Raw genomic sequence first — 17,001 nt, forward strand, 5'->3', positions numbered from 1 at the left:
AGTAGAGAGATGTTTGAATTCTTCTTGTGTGAGTGTTCAATCAGAAATACCTGAAGCATGATGATGATAGTATTTGTGGGGCAGTGATTGTCCCACCATCACAAGTACATCACTAGCACAAGTATTAATAGCAGTAGCTGTCATTACATACACAACATTGTCATTACAACATTTTAAACTGTCTTATAATAGCATAAAACAAAACTTTCTAAAAACTTTGCTACCTCTCAAAAAGCTAATGGGGTTAAATAAAGATGCAACTGGCAAGGATTTATTGTTGTGCACAAGGACTCCTAAGCAGGGTGGATGTAATGTGTGTTGATGGGGGTTTGACTCTTGATTCTCAGACAGAAAGCCTGTCTGTCCCTACTCCCAGTGACTAAATAATTAATGCTATTTCTGGAATCACTTTAAACACCATATTGACAATTGCAGATTTTAGTTTCGCCTTATGTAGTTTAAATCTGTTGTATATCTGGCAGTCTTTCTTTATATTCCTGAAGGAATGCTTGAATGTTTTTGTTAAAAGCTAATCATGTTTGTTAAGAGGAGCAGAAACTGGCCATAAAAAAATAAAAATAAATGACAGGATAACTGTACTCAAGATTCTTCTTTTTCTGATACTTTGAAACTTTTCAAGATACTTAAATAAATAATGGTATAATTCTGTAGAAATCTTGACAAACTTTACCATGAATCTTAGACTACTGGTTATGACATCAGCCAGATGTTTCTACAATGACTCACAGTGGGACTTTTTACTGTACAATTACAAGAGGTTTCTGCCATATGGGACAAATCAAAGGGTGCAGATAAAATTATAAACAGTCAACAACCTAGAAAACACACTTTAGGCTACATATCAAGAGGACAGTAGTGACCAACAGCTGGCTATTTCCACAAATCATTCCTAAATGCGTTCTGTGTAGCCCAATTTAAATGGCGTAGTTGTCCAATGTTAAAACATCAGTATTCTGACATATATATATTTAAAACTTTTACTTCCTGTGTGTTCAAAAGTGGTTTTACTGGTCAATAAACAGACACTGAATATAACAATGTATGTTTTTATTTATTTTTTATTGTAAATCATGGCACACACTTTGTTGTCTAAATAACATTAAAATGAAATTCTTGAGTCATAGTTCTGACACAACGATTACATTTTATTTAACTTTCTAAGAATGTTCAGAGTAATATGTTGAATATAGTTTATAGACTAGGGCTGTAGCTTTTGGTATGCCAGTTTAGACTCAATATTTTTCAATGTAACTACTTTTAGGCCAACAAAATAATAAGTTTAACTCCTCTGAATTTTATTTCTAGCTTTGTGGATAAGTTTTTGCTTTTAGACCTTCATGTTGGGAAATAAATGTTTGCAAAGTATCACTGAGCAGTTACCCTAAAAGTTGAAAAAATGATAATAAAAAAATAGATATATTTGGTTTCTGGTCATATAATTGTAAGGGTGGTGAGTAGTATGTTGGGGCTCCTCAATATTTCAAAAATTCTGGCTATGACCTTGGACTAGAATATCAGCTTGTCTGTTGGATAAGTATATTGAGGAGATCCTAAACCACCTCAAATTTTAATGTAATGTTTTTTTTTTAATTGTATTTATTTAATTTACTTTAATTTAATTTATTTTCTTATTTTATTCATTTATTTATTATTTAAAATGTTATTTTATTTTATGATTTATCCAATTTTATTTATTCATTTCCCTTATCTTATTACTATTATCATTTTCTATGTGTGTCTGATATTTGATTTAAATATTTATTTTATTTAAGGGGTATATGGATTTGGGAGATTAGGGTACAAATCAACGGTATGGGTTCAGTTCATGTTCTCGGTGTTGTAGGTTTTGTATACCAACCAGAGACCAGCTCACTCTGACAGCTTTAATATGTCATTGTATACTATCCATTAATCTGGTAAAAATAAATAAATAAAATAAAAGATTTGTGAAAGAAAGGATAAATTATGAAGAATGGGAGAGGCTTTCTGTTCCTCTGTCATTCATGTTTCTTGTCATAAGTCATATATAATTGTATATTTAATTATTTGTTACATTTGTGGTGATGACATTTTAAAACTCTCTATGGGATACTTAAATGTTAAGATAATTAGCCTACATGAATAAAATATTTTTTAATGTTTGCGGTTTTAGGTCTGATTCACTTGGTACCATGGCAACATGTCCCATGGGTTTATCAACGTGAACGTTAACACTGCTGACATGCTTGGCTTCACATACTTTTATTCTTCTCTCGATATGAAGATACCTCTGGCTGTATTTGGTTTTATCAGTCAGAGGAAGTGGTGAATGTGTTTCCTGCTCTGTCTCCCCCCTCCAGAAACACACTCACACACACACACACGTACACACAGAGTCAGAGCTGAAGTGAATGCAGAGAGAGAGAGGAGGGGAAAGCAGAGCTCAAGCGAAAGAAGGTTAGCCAGCAGCGAGTTAAGAAAATGGCGATCATGCAGGACGAATGCCTCCCCTCGTAGATGCTGCAAACGCGTTGAAATTCTTTTAGCCTTACAGCCGGCTTTCCTTTCCACTCTGTTGCACTTTATACTTCAATGAGGTGAGTTTGATTTTACGATGTTTTCTTGAGCAGGGGAGCGTTTCTTTGTGGTGAGCTAATGTGCGCAGAGAGCCCCGAGCAGGGAGACCGGGGGACTGGTGTAGATAAGTTGAGCTGCCGCTGTTGTTTAGTTAGCCATGACTGAGCTAAGCTAGCTAGCTAGCTAGCCTCCTGCTCGGCTAGCATTTGGCATTAGGCGGCTCGTTTGCACTGCAGTTTGCAAACATAAAAGATAAACGCATCGACTGTTACACCAGGGGATAATGTCTGTGTGCAGATATTTTCAGGCTTGTGTGACAAGCCGTTGTATTTGTTGGCAGGTTAATCTTCTGACGCTAACTAGTACGAGCAGTGGTTAACCTTAGCTAGCCGGCTGTGCGTACATATCTGTCAAAAGGGAGAATTACGTCTTTCGTTTGATGGGATTTGTTTATTCATACGCTCTCACTGTTTGTGGATACTACTAATCGCTGTGTGTATTGAAATACCGGTATAGCTACATTTGGAATAAGACCGGGTAAGTCAACTAGCCGCTACGTAACGTTAGCCGTTAGCCAGCATTAGCATCAATGCTAATTTGACGACGCAGCTTGCTCGACGGTGACCCCGACTGATTGCTCGGTTGTTTGTTGACTTGCAGAGGGCGAAGAGATGTTCAAATGTTCCCAAGTATTTAACAGTTTGTGGCGAAACGTAATATTAGTGTAAATTTGGTTGTGAAATTGTAAAGCTGCAGAGTTGTATTTCGGTCGGAGTGTTTAACCCCCTCTATCGGTGGAAAGAGAGAGCAGCTGGTTAGCTTAACATTAGACCCCTGCTCTGTTTTGCAGGCGTATTCAGCTAACTTTTTACACCGGCCCGACTACGCTGCAGACACGGCTAAGTCACATAATAATTTAATTGCATTGACTTTAATTAGACGCTCTGTTACGACCAATGTTACTCTTGGCTGCGCTGGAAAAATACCAGGCTCGAGAAGCCATGTTGGTTAAGCTGTAAATCAGGCAACAGCTGAGATAATGGCCGATCAGGACCCGAGCTGTAACTCTGACCTACACACACTCTCACTGTGTCTTTATCTGTCACACACACACACACACACACACACACACACACATACACACAAACACAATACCTGTTAACCTTGTAGAGCCTTAGCTTTTGGGGACTCAGGTCTGACATTGCCCTGTGATGCAGTTCAACCTGAATTTCCACATCGACAAGTTTAGATACTTTTCATACCCGAAGAGTCTCCGTGTTTGTTGGTGCATGTTTGTCCTTGCATAGATTTTGCAGGTACAGTGCATGTCTTTTGACCTGTGCACCATTGCACCATCAATAATTAATCTGAGACATTTTAAAAGAGTGCTGTTTACCCTGCAAGGTTTAGCATTTCTCTACGTAACCTTTGCACATGATTTCTTTTTGTTACAAGGTGTTGTTTAATCACAGTAAACCAATTAAACGTAACATCCACAGGCAGTGTTTTTCCTGTCTGTAATCTAGGTTTGTTTGGGTAAAAGATTAGCTTCATGGCTCTTCTTAAATGTTTTTTGTGGGTAGCTTTTCCTCGTTCACTATCAGGACAGAGGGTGTTAATGTTTAGATTGCAACCCCCCCCCAGAGGAAATTGTGGTTTGTGATATCGGGCATTATAAATAATAACGTCTTGACTTTATTTTCTTTCAGAGATTCGGAATTGAAAGCTGTTGCCACCAAAGAAGCTGAAGCATCGTAACAGGTGAGTGTGCCACAGTAATTTTTAAGAACACATGTATCAGTTAATATCACCTTTCCAGCCAGTTCTCTTCAGATCATGACCTGTGTGTTCATCTGTGTGATGGACGACTAAAGCGAGGGGTGTGTGTGTGTGTGTGTGTGTGTGTGTGTGTGTGAGTGAATGTATGTGTGTGGGTCAGGGGGACAGGGGATGGGCAGCTGCTGCTTATGCAAGCACATGCAGTTCCGTTTGAATTGAATTGGAGGGTCTGGGTTGGTCTAGGCCGCATTGTGCTGAGTAAGCTTTGCTGTTTTAAAATCGCTAAATGAGAAGCCAGAGTCCTGATGTTTTGTGTGTGGAGAGGTGTTTGTGCAGCTCATTGTGTCCATACAGTTGCAGGCACACAATAGGGTCATGGGCCACAACTCGCACATCGACCCGCTCCGAGGGCTGCGTTCAATCTGTTTTCTGTTTATGAATCTTGTTTTCACGTGTAATTTTCAGATTTTTTTTTCTTGCTTTTATTGTGCGCTCGCCTCCTTCTCATCCCCAGAAGTGTCTGTTGTCGTCAGTGTTTGAGAATGCCTTGTTCGAAATGCCGGTTTAGTCCAGTTTCTGTTGTATATCTCGTGAAATGTATTTGTTGTGTTTCATAGTTTGAAAACTGTATTTAGAGAATGGCTTTGTATGGTATTCTGTTATGTTGGTTTGTTTGGAGTTGGCAACTAAAACTGGGTGGTGACGTGTCACCATTTTTCCAGTAGAAAGACGTATTTTCCTGCCATTTGTATGTGGATATGACTACTGCTGAAGTAATGTAAGGAGGAAAGTATACCAGTACTCATAGATGGATAGTAACATGGATTTTTTTTTTTTTCACATTGCATGTTTCATTTTTAGTTTTATTGCTTTCCCACACTAACACCCAGATGATTTGTCTCATGAGAACTGTATTTCATATGATCTAAAAAAAAAAACACGGTACACATTCAGCTTTAACCAAAGCCTTTCATACAAGCCTGAATTATGTTTCTCCCAATTTAACACCGCTTAATTCTGTGATCTGTGTATTTTTTTCCCCCAATGGCAGCGATTCCTTATTACGTAAATCTAGATAGAAACTCTCTTGTTCCATAAATAACAGGCTGCCAACAGTGCAGTGTTGCTTGAGGTCATTTTCGTTTCAATTCATAGCCTTTGGAAAGTGGTTTTGCTTTCATGTTTAAAGAAGTCATCCTGTCCTAAAGTTTACAAATAGCATTTGGTGGATGTGTCTATAAAAGGCAAACCACGGTATCATAAATTTGCTACATTTATAGCATCTGTGGCACCAGTGGGGATTACATCCTTCGGGGCAAAAGCAGAATAAGTGTTCAGCGCTCCTGCTCTGGAGCCCTTTAGTTATGCACAAGCGAAGCTCAACTGTGAGTCAGTTTCTAGACACAGACTCGCCATCCAGCTTACTCACAGATCCAGTTAATTGCTTGTGGGCCTTCTGCATTCGTACTCATCACGAAATGCAAAAGAATAATGTGTGATTAGTTGTGACTAGTGTTATTTCCTTTGATTTTGGAGAGCAATGTGCCGTCTGGCTTCACTTTCACTTTTGGTTGCCTGGCTTCGCTCCCTAAATTACTGTTTGCCAGACGTGTTTTCATTCTTGTCTAAAAATATCACGTTTTCTCAAGTGGCTTATGACGTGTTGAAGTCGTAGCAAACTTGCATAAAGCAACTCATGCTGACGAAGCCAACTTAAGATGGTCGTGTTTGGAATTTAATACGGCCGTGCTATAAATTCCTAAGGTGTTGCAATGTTGCTACTTTGGTTGGGGATCAGGTAGTTGACCATTGCTCCTCCAAGCAGTAAAGCCACACCTGCAGATGGTCATGAGATTGGAAAAGCAAGTAGAATAAATGGAGCATTTGGTGCTGTTGACCTTTGCAGGCAAAGACAAGATACAATCAACAGGCAATGTTAGTTTGAGCAAGTTGTTTAGCAGTGTGGATGGGCAATAGTGTCCTTGGCTTTGAGGTTTAAATTAAATTAGTGTAGCTGACACTGTAAGCTGTTAGTAGAAATCAGTTGGACCTCAATTTTTCTATAGAATTTTTTTTAAATTTAAACTGGTACAGCTGAATGTCTGAATTAAAACTCTTTTAAATCTATTGTTATTATTATTTATATTATTATGGTAGGCTGTTTTGTTTTTGCACTCCATGCAGTCACAGGTTGGTCGATGTTGCATGCCCACCTACTCGGAGTTTTCTGACTAATGTAGCTGACGTTAAAACAGAAGTTCAAAATTAAACAAGCCAACTAGTCTAAAGAAAAGAGGGTCTACAAGGGTAAACACTGTCTGAAAAAATATTGTGTGTATTATTAAGAGTCAATTGGAACGGTTAATCACATTTTTCAATAACCAAATCATATTTTAAATGCCACAAAAATGTGTGGCACTTTGGATCGTACATAGAAATTGCATATTGTCCTACAAAAATCAAAACAGCTCACCAAATAAAAATTGTAAAAGAGTATTAAAAACAATATTCTTTAGAAAACATGCATGATTATTACAACAGCATTTTCATTGTGTGAATGCAATCGTTTGAAATAACAATTTTATGCAGTTCAACCAACTAGTATTTCTGGTGCCAACAAGCGTGGGTAGCAACTTTGAATCCACTAGTGAAGTTATTGTGCATATCCCTTCCACCTATTGCAAAAAATGGCAAGAAAATCTGTTTGCATTTTTTTCCACTTTACTTAACATAGGTTGGCTTGCCAGCTTATAACGGTTAATGTCCAATTTACCTCCGCTGTACACTGCCCACTCATAGTCAGAAGTCTTGAATGAACGGTACGTAGTTTACACAAAGTAAACAGGGCTTGCCAATTTATACATATTCTTGCTCTTGAATCCACCGGAAAAAAAACACCTCAGAAAGCTTGCTGGAGGAAACACTTTGATTCACAGCTTGCCCCACCCTGCTCTGCCAGCAGCAAAATCGAATAGCATTTTTCAGCCAGAAATATCATATTGCTTTTCTCAAGTTACCATGACCTGAAATGAACCTGCCTGATTTTGACTGCACTGGTGAAGCGACAGGTTTAATGCAGCTAGGCTGGAAATGTCACATCTTGCAATGTCAGCCACTCAAAGCCGTTCGCTGTTGGGCTGTTTTTGATGAGGAGACACTCTTTGTAATTCACTAATTGAGTGATGGCTTTCCCGAACGGAGCCTCCAGTGTCGAGCCTCTGTGAGAACATGCTAATGCAAATTGATGCAAATGATGTGGTGTTATACATGCAAATTAGCCACGCGACTACCCTCTGGCTTTTGTTCTTCGGGGACAGGCGAGCTCTGAATGTTTATGTGGATGCTCAGGTCTGTCAGTTTATGTTTGGGTGTATGTCTGGGGTGTTTGTGTGAAGACGGCTACTTCCACAAGGCTACAAACGCAATCAATATTCCGTCTCCTATAAATTTTAAAGTCCTCGCTTGCTTCACTGCATGACTCAGTTCTGGGAGTGAAAAACACTCCCACAGGGTCTTAGGATGCTGGAGTCTAAAGCCTCAGATCTCTGATCTCTACCTCCTCAGAAACCCAAATATAGTTTGATTATTTTTAAAGTCTTTCAGCTTTATTTGACAGCTGGCAGAAAAGGGTTCACTGAAAAGGCAAGTGGGTGGCAGCGAAATCCGTGCTACACTGTGAATCTCAAAAGGGTAGAGCAGAAGTAGCTTTAAACGTAGCTGAATGTGGCAGACTTCCTACAGTTAATAAAGGCAGAGGGTGACGGTGTCAGAAAATTCACTTTGTATACCAGGACATACAGGTGACCCAGAAAAAAAACTATTATCTTGCAAAGCTCTTTGTAGCTAAATAAAATATGCATCCACTGTACTTAATGGACTCTAATCTTTTGTGCTAAAGAGTTACACACAACATCACTGCGACCTTTGGCAGCTATTTTCCTCATCTTTCATCTGTTTGCTGCTCTTTTCCCCCTTCTATCCTCCCTCTGTCTCAAGATGGAAAAACCTAAAAGTATGTGGTTAATAGTGGATTTATCTGCCCAGATTGTTATTTTATCCGCTTAAAAGAAAACAAAGACCTTATTTAGAGATGGGATATTTTTGGAAAGAAGTACCTTTTCATCAGTCTCGCAATTTGTATGTCACGGTCAAAATGGCTGCTCCACTCCATCTAATAATAAGGCAAAACTTCGGAAGTAGTTTTTAAGTGTATTTGGTAGATAGTAAAAGATAATGCAGCAGTGAAACACTGCATATATGTAAGTGTGTGGAAATCTCTTAGTTAGTTTTGATGATATAAAGTGAAATTCTGTCTATATCCAGCACCATATTGCAGTTCAGGGCAGCAAATAACGATCTTGTACATGGCTCGTTTTGTCCCACTAATTGTCAGAAACCCCAAGTATTCAATTTACTATCATATAAAAAAGACAGAACCTGAAAATGCTCACATTTTGAAAGCTTGTACCAGTATTTTTGCATGAAAAGTGACTCAAGCAATTGATTGTGAGCATATTCAGTTGACTATTGCTTGTTGGAGGGCTTTGCAGTACATGTTCCTGATTTGCCTGGTGTCGATGTATTATTTACATTTGCTAGATGTACTGACGCTCACATTAGGAGAGTTGGACTGAAATTCATGCTCTCAATATCAATTTGCAACTTAAGTTTTATAGCAGCTTTGTGCATGGTTAACTTAACGAAGACAATGTCATGTAAGTAGCTGTAGTCATTAAGGTTGGGTACTGAACTCTGTACTGTTAAGGTTACTGACTGAATTATGTTGGTAATACTGAGTACTGATTCATGTTAAGTCAATCAGTGCTATATTTCGGTAGCTAAGGGCGCTGTCGTATTGTGTGTGTGTGGGTAGCAAGTGTGTGGCACTCAAGGCAGACAGGTGTTTGTGATCAGTGCAGAGGGAAAGGTTAGCAGTGAAGTTGTGTAGCAGCAGTAAATGTTCAGCGTAGATTACAGATGGACCATGAATAAGTACTGATGCTGCTTGATACCCAAGAAATTCCTGTGTCTTGCTTCTCAGCTGCTGCGCAAAAGTGCTTTGCTGCTTTTTGGCTCTGTTCATAGACAACACTATGCTCCATCTAGGTCGCAAAATGTAGACAAATATAATTATGCAGTTCCTTTTTATTGGGCATTAACTGTGTGTTATCCGTGTACTGTCAAAAAGAATAAACTTAAAGAGTAAGTAACTGCTTCAGATCGCAGTTGCGCCGTGAAACGCAAGCTTGGACGTAGCTGGTGTAGACAGCTGCATAGATTTAAATGAGAGAGGGTATCTGTTGCGTAAAACATGCAAGAGAAGAACGTGTCTGATACACTTGCAGTCTAGACAGGGAGGGCAATGGTGAGCCAAAGGGGTTGCAGTTGTTGCACTTTTTAAAACTCAACACAGACAACGCTCACAAATGTTCTAAATTCAGAAGTTTGGACAAAGTTTTTACAACTTAAATTACATTTTTGTTATTTCCAATCCAGGTGCTGGTAATGGATAAAACGTGAATGGTACGCAACCCTAGTAGCCATTCAGGAAAACAGGGAAGGACAATTAAATTACAGGCCTGATTTAGCGCGGTTGATTATTAACAAACTCATTAAAGAACAACAACAGAAAGCATGTGGTTAGCACCTGTACTTATGGTCTCTCATGTGACCTAGATTAGGGACGACTGACCTGTGATCAGTTTTAGTATGCATGTTGTTTTACTCTGCTTCCTTTTAGACAGTTAAGGAAAGTGATCTCAGGAGAAAGTCTAAAGTTAAAGCTACATGATGCTGCTTTTGAGAGCTGATATAAATTAATTGCTAGCTAGGATAGGTAGGGTTTTGGATAGAATTTGGTTTCCTGTATATTTTTAAAATCTTCAGCACTACCTTTCACTAGAAAAGGAAAAACCTGCAATTTCAACTTTCTCAGTATCTTCTCCGTTTCTTTCCCTCCCCCTTTTCAGACTACCTTCTTTATCCCTTCTTTTGCGTTTGGTGATTCGGGGTGCCCCCCCCTCCCTCCGTCAGCTGTAGCTGTCGGGGGATGGGCAATTGTCGGCCCATTCATAAACAGATGCTGTCCACGGTGTGTATGTGTGCACTCCAGGAGGGCCCCACCATGCTCTGCTGTTGTTGTTGTTGAACCCAGAACCATCTGCTGAAGCACTTGATGGCTGGAGGAAGGAGAGAGAGAGAGGGGGGAAGTGTGGGAACAGAGGCAGGAGGGTGGTGACTTAAGGTGGCAGCATTAAAAAGGATGCAATTGGGTGTGCACTTAAAGTTCAATTGTAATAGAGCCATGACTTTTAACATGTTGACCAGAGTAGTTTAAGGGAATTTAAGCCCCTATTTGGATGAACTGAACATTTCTTACTCTGGTTGAAGGCTTGCAGACTTTAAACTCACAGTCTACCCCTGAAGTTGCGTGCATAATACTAAAATTCAAACTTCATCATGTAATAAACATGTTCAAGATCCTTTTCTCTCATAAATATGTCCTATAAACACAGAGACGGCTGTAGCATCAGCTCTGATCACTGCTGCTCACAACAGCTTAGTGCTGTTTGCAGGATTTTTCTGGGACAATGCTTTTTGATCAACATCACTGTAAATGTACGAGTGCTAAGTGATTTTCTGATGGCATCCTTAGGGCTGCCTTTTTGGCAGTGATGAAGCACCATATGCTCTCACAGTTTTTGTTAAATGTAATAGAAAACAAGTCATAGCCATGTTTAGTATCTTTCTTATTTAATGCAGTAAATGTTTCCAACATATTAAACATTGGATTTGTAATGCAGAATCGGCACCTTTTGACAGTTACAGTGACAACATTTCACCATTCAACAAGCCGCTGTGCAATTATCAAACTAAACTAAGTGATTACACATTTAATGGTGCAGCCACTGTGTCTGTCTAAGTTGTTTCAGCATCTCTGTACGTCTTTCTGTTTATAGCTAAGGTAAGTGCTGTGCTGTAATCCCATTATCGGATTAGACTGCAGCCTGCAGCTTTCTCCTGCAGGCTAAATGGCACACCCACCGCGACCAGTGCAGCTAAACTTGACACTCATTGAGGGAGAAGCCACAGTCTGATTACAAACTAATAGGAAGACCTTTATTTATTTTCAGGGAGCCAACAAGAGTAATATTCTAATCAGTAAAGAGCGGTGAAAATGTTTAATTACAAAGGTTTAAGTACCCTAGTTTTATATTTAAGGCCGGATGTTTTCATTTGGTTTCATGTCATTACGAAGCAATATACATTGGTGTAATACTTTACTTTGTGAAGTATTTTAAATGTTAAGACAGAAAATAAACACCATAGAGAACATTGTGGGGGGGCACACGTGTTAAATATCCTTTTATTGTCCAGACATTCACGGTGAAGCTGCGTCCATGTCTCCTGAAATAAAGACAGTCCACTTCTCCCATTTTCTGGGGAATATTGCTCCTCTTGACCTCAGGGGAAAAAGTCATCTTTTCCATTATAAAGATCTCCTTGAGAATTACTAGTGTTACTTTAAATAAGCATTAAGTCATGAGAAATACATAGCATGACCAAAGCTCAGCACCATAGAGTCAAAAAAGAAACAGATGAATGTATTATTATTTCATTATAGATAACTTTGTTGAATATTTTTCAATTTAATAAGTTAAAGGGAAGTTAAAAAGGATTTCTACAATTTTTAACCAGCTCTGTGTCATCGGTTTAGGCAGTGTGTGCAGATAAATGGTGATTTCGGATATCATTATTTTGTGTATGTTGTCTTTTCCTGCTTTGAAAGGCTGCATTATGGTGAAGTGATGTAAATTTCTGAACTTAACGGACTGTTCTAGCTGTTGTATTATTTGCCTTTACCGACGTAGTCATTATGTCAACATTAGATAAGTATTTATCAAAGATTTCATTGCGTACATATTTTGTGAAAGCACCAATTGTAAACCCTACAATAATTTTGCAATATTGATATCAACATATTTGATAAAAAACATATTGTAATATTTGATTTTCTTGATATAGTCCAGCCCCTGGCTTCCCCCTCGTGCTGCAAGCACCAGGAGCTCCTCTTCCATCTGCCTTCAAACAATCACCAAGACAGAGCTGGTTGAACATTGGCGAACTTCCCCTTTTTAAAGAGCAAAAATCATGAAGCTGACATCCTAGAGTTGTTGAAGCATATCATAGTAACTGTGCCACACAAAATGTAATAGCAACAACGGTGACAATAATGGTAATTCCTCCTGTTGTTCACAGGGAACATACCCATAGAGGGAAGAACAGTGGATGGAAGAGAGAGAAAGACGGAGAGTGTGACGAGGACGGAGGATAAGAAGATACAGGGCTGGTCAAAAGGTGAGAAGAAGGAGCTGTGGGAGAGTTGTGTTGTGTGAAAATTGATTAAAGATAATGCCATTGCTCCGTGCTGTGTCTAAATGTTTGTATTGATTTGCCATCGCAAATGTAGTTACTCTCAGAGAGGATTCAGTGTTCTGCTGCTTCTAGGACACACACTTCTAGGAAATATTTATCTGTCATGAGCGATGTGCCACTAAAACCAGTCACTCCAATTCTCATGGTGTTCAAAAGACCTATTTTTCCAAACACCAGAAGCAATTGTGCACAGTAAGCAAGGATGGGATTAATATTCCATATCTCTAGAATTGTACTCAAGGCAGTAAAAACAGTTTCACAACTATCAGTGTTGCAGTTTTGTGTGGAGACATAATTCTGGCAATAGATGATAGGAACTGGTGCAGTATATAAAAAGCAAAGCATGTCTAACTCCCAGAGGACTTGAGAAAATCCACAAACTACTTGGCTCAAGACATCAAGTTCTATTTTATTTTTTTAAACTACTAGTCCAATTTGGCTTTGAAGCCTTCATGGATTTCACAATATTTGGGTGTTTATTTTTCCAGCATTTTTTCGTCCTTGCATGGTCTGGGCTCTGTCTCTGTCTGTGCCTGCAGTGCCGTGTGCTTTGCTCTTATGACAGCGCCCGGTGTACTTTGCCATGTGACGTAGAAGTGTTTTCCATTTGAATTGCCGTTGCAGTTTCCATTGAGTCCTGTTTGTACGAGCCTACTTCAGTTACAGCTGAAACTACTGCCATGGCTAGTGTAGGCAGGAAGTCTGATAGCGTCTATCCTGACCTTGAGTGTGTCTTTGTGTTTCACTTGCTCTCTCTGTCTTTTGCTTTTGTTTTCGCTTCTCTCCGACCGTCATCTTGCTGTGTCTATAGTCTCCCCCGCTTATTGTATTGTTTGTCTCAGTACAAACAGAAGTAGCTCAGAGTTTAAGTCTCCGTGGTATCAAACTGAACTGGCACAGACATTTATCAGCATGTGAGCTCCTCCCCTCAGATAATGGTTATACAATAACACAAGTGTAATCATTGTACCTCTGAAAGACTCACTGTCTGTACATAACAGAGTCTTACTATAGCTGGAGGCTATAGGTTGATTTGCCCCCAGTTGTCAGCAGCTCTTTAGTATTTACCAGTTTAATTATCTTTTGCCTTGAACCCAGTAAGAACATGGCATTTTTCTGGTTTTGCTCATTCTTGCTTGTACAGCTGCACCAGGTAGATGGTTCGACAGAAGATCATTCTGCACCAATTGTGAAATTTGATCACCATTAAACTTGGCCCCAGTTTCATACAGAGTCTCGTTGACTAGCCAAGTGATAGATTGATTGAGGAAAATAAAAGCTTTGATTGAATATTTACGGAAAAATTTCAAGCAAAAATGCAAATAGTTTTTAATATGTGAGGTTGCACCTTAAGTGATATCTCTTTTTTTCATTATATTAACTTATTAAAATTGCAAATACAAATTAAACTTTCGGTAGCTTATGAGAAAAATAAAATTAATTGCTTTTTCAGTCCACTAGGCAAATTTTGCTGCAATAAAAATGTGAAATTAATAGATTGAAAACTTTGTTATTAGATAAAACAGATGATTTGATTTCCTTTGGGGATATCATTAGCAGTTTTAAAGAAAGTAATACATGGTAATATACCACAATATATATTTCCAAAATATTTAGCGTATTGCAAAATATTTAAAATTGCAAGGATATTGTATTGTGACTTAAGTATCTTTAAACTATCGTATTGTGGGGTGTCAGATGATTCCCAACCTCTAGTATTTGTACAAAGTTCATCGACCACTGAGTGTGACATCACAATTTAAAAGCCCTCGTTGACTGAAAAACCTGGTAACAAGCAGTATCGAAATGTCTCCAGTCAAAAGCATCGAGGGTCTGATCCCGTTCTGTCCCGACTCTCCGCTGGATTAGCAAACTTTCTGTTGCTGCTGTCTCCAGAGCCGCTCTCCTCCCAGCGAACGGTCAGTACAGCGTCTTCCAGTTAGCACGAGCCAACACAGTCGCAGCTGCGAACACCAACACTGAGCCCTTGAAATGTCCCAACAAACTCACAGCGACACGGAAACAGCTCGACTGAAATCATTACAGTCTGGTGTGCTGAAGATGAATACGGTGTGTTTAATGGAGTTAGCAACTTAGCATGCGGAGATCCCTCCAGATTGTTGGATATTATGGCTGTATCAAAGGAAGCACTCTACTGGTGTTGGTATTACTTTATGGGTGCTGGTATTGGCACTGTTATTTAACAACATAAAATATTTGTTTTTAATGATACCCAGCCCTACTGACATAACAAACACTTTCGAAGACAACACCCTGTTATGAACAGTTTTCACTATGAGAAGGATCTGCGCTCTATGAAACAAAACATGCTCAACTTCCAGACGACTTATGAAATCCACCTGTTGATGTTATCAAACCGCCAATTAGAAAGGGACTGACCAATGCTCCTATTGACTGCTTAAAACTATTTATAGAGTAGACAAAAGTACCTGAGCATACCTGGCGGTAACCACAACCTACCTGGGTGTGCCTGGCAGGTGACTGTAAAGTGAAATGGATGATTGGATAATAGACAAACCAGCTAATGAATCATACACAACACCTGAAGCTTGTGCCTCTGCGCACATGTCCCTTGGTTTGGGTTAGATATGTGTGGGGGCCCCTCCAGACTCCTCCCAAAGTTGCTGCGACGGCAGTGCACTGTGTGACAAGTGGGCTTATCTGCTCCTGCACACACACACTGTACATGCAATCTCATGTACAGCATACTGTTGTGAAAGGGATGCAGTCACGCAGTACAGTAACACCTGCACTCCAGTATATTACATGTTTTCTTTACACTTCCTCATGTTTTTCACGCCCTCACATTGATTGCAGTTGAAGCAGAAACGATGCAGACTGCGTGCCTCCACTCCCAAATTTCCCCTTGGCTTAGCTGTTGATTAATGAGGGTTTTTGCTTATTTGAGAGAGAACGACACTGGCATGTTCTCCTTGCGCTGATGTCATCTTGCTCAGACAAGCCCAGAGGAGTTGGGAGTGTTTAGGAATGTTGCCATAACAACAAGGTCTTCCCTAACAGGAGCTCTGTTACTGGTTGGTTCAGCCCAGAGAGTAGCTATGGGATGGGTTGCCCCACCAAAGATGAATTGAAACCAAGCTCAAACATAATCTTTAATAACGCACTGTATATATAGCATGTAGTGTATATAGCACACAGAGGCAGCAACGCAAGCCCTCCAAATTAAACATGTCCGTGCGTATGAGGATTGTTTGACAATGTGCTTGTGTTAGAGTTGGAGCAGATTTTCAAACACAGCCCGACAGAGGTAGGAACAGACAATGAGGAAACATGTCCATGTATGCTCCGACAGACCTTTAATTAGTGTGCATTTGTTCAATATAAAATAGAAGTGCAGTGACTGCATTAAAGCTTTTTATGCACTTGTGATATGATGGCAGAAATCAATTTTCTGCCAGCACTAACTGTTTAGCCGATCCATATCATGACCTCTTTACCTGTGTGCTTTTTATATGTCATATGCCGCCCACTCTTAGTGTTGAAAATGAGAGAAATGTCTGCACAGAGTTTTTGTTGCCGAGGGCTCAATGTGTTTTACTGGCATGCAAATGATGTTAAAGAATATGTCTGCTTTTGGCAACAAAGCACCGTGCTTCAAAATAGATTTTGTAGTTGCATGGCAACAGCAGGACACGTGAAAAGCGCCTGTAGTTAAAAACAATGCTCAGTTGACAGTCACTGCATGAAGAGTTTTTTTCAAATGGTCAAGTCAAACAGCTCAAAGCTTGAAAAATGCACCGTTTGTCCTTATGCTGACCTTTGATAAGTGCATGTATGGTGTCTCTAGTAATTGGCATCACCTTCTACACATAGAATAAGTAATCTAAAACAATACCCATGTCAGGCAAATCATGCTGCCCCTGAAACTAAAGCATACTATTCAATTAAACACGTGTTTTGGGTGAAGAAAGATTTTTTTTCTCTGGGATGCCTTTGGGCCAAAAGGACTCAGTAAACTCCTATCAATATGTCAAGGGATGCACCCTTTTTTCTTTTTACTGTGTGAACAACAAATCTTTGTTGACAGTGACAGGCGAAGAGCCAGGTAACACTAGCTGCTATCAGCCAGTACCGGGAACTAGCAGATAACAGAAGTCGATTGAGAAAAAACAATTTAAATTTTTTAAAAAAATGACTATTCAGCAAAATTAAATCACAACCATACTA

The 17,001-nt window shown here is 39.4% G+C and overlaps 1 protein-coding gene across 2 annotated transcripts in view; it reads left to right on the forward strand.

Moving 5' to 3' along the window:
* Positions 1 to 2,383: 2,383 nt before the first annotated feature.
* LOC126404982 (trinucleotide repeat-containing gene 6A protein-like) overlaps positions 2,384 to 17,001 on the forward strand; it is a 42,567-nt gene continuing 27,949 nt past the window's right edge. For both annotated transcript variants that reach the window (XM_050068454.1, XM_050068455.1), the window contains exons 1-3: positions 2,384 to 2,597; positions 4,287 to 4,338; positions 12,616 to 12,714. The gene's annotated coding sequence lies outside the window, so the exon portion shown is untranslated. The remainder of the gene's footprint in view (positions 2,598 to 4,286; positions 4,339 to 12,615; positions 12,715 to 17,001) is intronic.

Source organism: Epinephelus moara, chromosome 18 (assembly GCF_006386435.1).
Source record: "Epinephelus moara isolate mb chromosome 18, YSFRI_EMoa_1.0, whole genome shotgun sequence".
In the NCBI taxonomy this organism is placed as follows: domain Eukaryota; kingdom Metazoa; phylum Chordata; class Actinopteri; order Perciformes; family Serranidae; genus Epinephelus; species Epinephelus moara.